Source organism: Lynx canadensis, chromosome B1, assembly GCF_007474595.2.
Source record: "Lynx canadensis isolate LIC74 chromosome B1, mLynCan4.pri.v2, whole genome shotgun sequence".
Lineage (NCBI taxonomy): Eukaryota > Metazoa > Chordata > Mammalia > Carnivora > Felidae > Lynx > Lynx canadensis.
This window is the reverse complement of record NC_044306.2, coordinates 202612370-202616911: the sequence shown is the minus strand read 5'-3', so window position 1 is coordinate 202616911 and position 4542 is coordinate 202612370.

Below are 4542 nucleotides of genomic sequence, written 5' to 3'. Positions count from 1 at the left end.
CACACACTTCCTTTCCTTTTGGTCGGAGCCCCTTCCCAAGCCGCCTGATGGACCCGACTGCTCCTGGGGTGCGGGCTGCTGTGTGGGCGGCAGGGGAGGACTGTCCACGGGGCAGGGTGGCCGGGACCACATCCTCGAGCGTGCGGTGGTGTCCTTCCAGGCACCTGTCAGCCCGCCCACCCGCGCTGTGCAGAAAGAGCACCTTTCTCTCTTTTCTTCGATCACTTTGTTTCTCTCGGGCCCCCCTCCCTGGCAGGTTTGGATGCTGGGCTAGAAGTTTCTACACGGCAGGTGGCGACCATTTGTGGGCGTGAAATCAGTTCAGTGGGTCACATCGGCACTGGTTATGTAAGAAGGGGGACTGGCTAGAGAAACGGCAGCGCCCGTCGCGAGTGATAAAAGTAGGTATTTGTTTGGTGAAAAACAATAGTTATATATTTACGTGCGGCATAAACCACGGCTGTGTGTGGTGACCGAGGAACGAGCCCTGCAAACTGTACCGCGTCTTGTCCGCGGGACCTAGGAGTGCGGCCGTATTTCGGAGGCGGTTTTTGCAGATGGGATTAAAGGAAGGATGTTGTGATGGGGGGATTATCCTGGATTAGCCTCGTGAGCCCTAAATGTGATCGCGGTTATTCTTAGAAGAGAAGGCGGGGGGAGGTTATAGGGACAGACGCACAGAAAACAAGAACACGTGACCGCAGAGGCAGGGATGGGGGTGACGAGGCCACAGGCAGCGAGGGCCGGCTGCCCCGGAGGCTGGAAGGGGGGCAGGGGGGGCAGATTGTCCCCAGAACGGCTGCAGCCCTGCGGGTACCTTGATTTCGGCCCAGCGGCACCGATTCTGGACTCCGGGCCTCCGGAACCGCGGTCAGCACCCCGGTTCCAGAACGTTGTTACAGCCGCCGTGGGAAGCTTACGCACCGTGGAACACGCAGCCCCGCGCGCAGAGCCCCACACCCTGGCTCGGGCCCGTGGCTGGCCGGGGCTCCACGTGGTGGCCTGCTCTCCGCTCGAACCTTCCTCCTGGGAGCAGCACGCCGGCGCGGGAACGTTCTCCTTGTTCAGAGGCAGCAGCTCGATAGGACAGGCGGAAACGGTGAGGCCTGTAGGCACGGCTGCACGCGGTCACTTCCGCCCGAGGGTCACTGGCCAAAACCAGCCACGTGAGCAAACAGGAAGTTACCGGGCAGGAGAGTGCTCTGTTCCCCGGGGTAGACTCCGGGAAGGTACATGCACACCTGTCCCCCGGGACCCCTGTCTGGGGGACACGTCCGATTGGTGTGCTGGCGTGGGAACAGTTGGGAAGCCTCTGGCCATTGACGCGGAGCCCAGTGCACGGTGCTTGCTCCCAGGGTCCTTGATCCCGAGGTCGGTGGGTGTCACGGCCCCGCTCTGCCTGTCGGCTCGACTCTTCTGAACTTCTGGCTGGAAGTCTCTAGGCGGGGCGGAAGCCTCACCTGCTCACCTCACATCTTCGGAGGAAAAGAGGGCTCATCCTGCGGGGTCTGGGGAGGAGAGAGGGTGGTTCCCCCAAAGCCCCGTTGGTCACAGCCCCGGGATGGATGTGCAAACTGCAAGCTAGCGTAAGCCCGTCGCGGTCCCGGTCCCTGGCCTTCAGACCACGTGGTTGACCTTGAAGGCTGAGGCCCAGCCAAGGGGTGAGACTCCCCCGCGAGGCTGGGAATCTATACCTTCCCTCCCGTGGGGCGCCCGCCACACTGCGCCTCCCGCCCGCTGCAGAGCCAGTGGGGAAGGGGCAGGGCGTAGGCACCCCCTCCACGCCTCGGGCCGGGAAGCCCACCCGAGGCTGTGGAGGAGGAAGCCATTAGTCTGTGGACCCCGGGCCTCTGTGGGTGAGGGTTGTCTCCACCCTCAGTGTCCCCGTGAACCAGGGGCAGCCTCCCGGGGACCTGACGGCCACTGCAGATGGGGGCGCACGGTGCAGTGGGGCCGGGTCTCCGTGGGGTGATCGGTCCCAGGGCCCAGGCAGCGGGGGGCCGGGACAGACACCTGGAGAAGAACGGAGCCCGGGCCTGCACTGTGATTTCTGCCCGAGGGTCCCACAGTCCACGGAGCCCCCACCGTGATGCGGCCCCCCCTCTCCGGGAGCTGATCCGACAGCATTGGGGGCAGATGGCCCTCCTCGCACGCGGGCATTCTGGCCCCGGCCGAGGTGGACTGAAGGTATGCGGCCTTGGGGGTCCCTGGGGGCGACTTTGAGGAGGGGACCCGGGGCTGAGAGGCTCAGAGAGGGCGTAAGACAGAGGCTGGCCCCTGCCCACCTTCCCACCGCAGCGAGCACCCCAGCCTCATGGAGCGGGGGTCCTCCGCACCCCTAGAACGTCTCCTGTGCAGCCTCACGCAGGCTGTTCCTTCCCCGTGTCCAGCCGCTAGCCGCCCCTCGGCCTCTGCGTGTCCACCGGCCCCTTCCTCCGGGGCGCGCTCTGGGGCACCGGTCACTCGCAGAGGGCTCTGCCAGACCCCCCGACTCACAGCCCACAGCCCCCTCCTGCTCGCCAGAGCCGGCTGCACCCCGCCTGTCTCTCTGCCTCAGTTTCCTCTTGGAGACAACAGGGACACGATGGCTCCTGCCTCGGGTATGGAGAAGCACGCGGGACTTGCTGGGTGCTCAGAGGGGCGCTGAGGTCGTGGTCACCATCCTCGTTTCTGTGCGGAGCTGGGCACGGGGACGCAGGGCATGGACGGCAGAATCGGGGAACGGGAAACTCCTCTCGTTTATGAGCCAAAGAGGCTATAACCCTGTGCCCCGGATGGATGTTGTGCTCACGTGTGGGTCCCACGGGGCCCGGTAGTGATGGCCCAGACAGCCCTGGGGGTCTCCTGCGGTGGCCTGAGGGACACCAGCCCCAGCGACCAGGTGGGGAGGAGGATGTGTCAGACCGTGGCGACGGGTGGCAGTCAGATCAGGTGAGGAAAGCCCCATCCCGGCCGCCGGCACCTGCTCCTGACTCTTTAGAGCTGGTGGGATGGGGTGTTTCCTGCCGGGTGCCTTCTCAGGGGTCCCTCGGCCCGCCCAGCGCTGCACCAAGGGCCGCTGGTGTCACCCCAAAGCCTCTTAACAGTGGTTATTGATGACCGGTGTAGACACCTGTGGGTCCCCTGGGGCCACATGCTGGGCCCAGGCCTGTGCTTACTGTGCGCGTATAACTCCGGGACCGAAGCCAGCAGAGGGGCTCTGAGGACGTGCAGCGCGTCAGCTGGACCCCCCGGGGCCCCAGCACCGCCGTTCACGACCAGCGTCCTTCCCGAGCCTCAGTTTCCCCTCTGGCACGTTGGGGCCCTGCGGTGGATTCAAAAGGTCCGCCCTGAGTCACGTCCACCCAGAAGCTTGGCCTGTGACCTTATTGGGAGTAAGGGTCTTTGCTGGTGTCATCAAGATAGGGTTGGAAATGAAGTCATCCGGGACCAGGGCGGGCCCCAAATCCGGTGACAGGCGCGCTTACCAGAGACCGGAGGGGACGGGCACGTGGACACGCGGGGAGAGGCCACGTAAAGAAAGAGGCAGAGGTTGTTGTGACGTGGCCGGGAGCCCCCGGAGCCGGAAGCTGCGGGGAGGGATCCTCCCGGGAGCCTCCAGAGGGAGCGCGTGCGGCCCTGTGAGCGCAGACGTGGGGCTTTCGGCCTCCGGAACTGCGGGAACGTAACGTCGCACGTGAAGCCCCCTGTTTGTGGGGCTGTGCCGGGCAGTCCCAGCACAAGGGCCGTGGGGTCGTGCTGCCCGCACCGGGCACACGGGGGCAGGAGATGGGCCCGGCCCCTCCACCCCGCCCGTGTCTTTCCAAAGTCCCTTTCCCGGACGCCCGGGAAACAGGTGCACCTTTGGGGGTTGGTGGGAGTCTATTTCGGTGTGCCGGGAAGGGGTTGGCCCTGCCCTTCCTCGGGCATGCGGATGGCAGCTGCCACGTGACCTCCTGGAGAGTCCGTGTGGAGACGTGCCGGCCCCAGAGACTCTTCTGCTGGTTCAGCCGCGGCCCGCAGCCTCGCCCGGTGCCGGTCCCCGGAGGAGGGCCACGCTCCATGGGGATGCCGGGAGGAGACACAGGTAAAGCTGGCAACTGCCCTTTTGGCCAAGACCTTCCGGGCAGAGGGGAAAGCTTGAGCCCCACAAGCAAGCTTTGGGGGGTCTGACACGAAGGGAGGCGGTCTAACGGAGCGCCGCTGTTTGTGAACGTGGTGAGGGCCAGCACTTGTGAGCGCCGACTGTATGCCAGGCTTTGGGGACTTTCCGTGACGGCGTCTTGATGACAGCCCTGTGCAGTGACCCATCTCACAGACGAACAGGCCGAAACCCGGGGAAAGGGAGCTTGGACCCCCAGGAACAGAGGGAGGCGGGGATGTACCAGGAAGAGCTTCTGAAGCCCGGGCGGGGGGGGAGGGGGTGCAGGGCCTGCCTCCCGCAGGTGCCTCGCCTCATGGGGCCTCTGTCTGGGCACGAGTGGGCACCTCATGTCCGGGCGGCTGGGACAGATCCTTCCCCTCACTGGTTCTTCCTGCAGAGTAGGGGCCGGGACCCCCTCA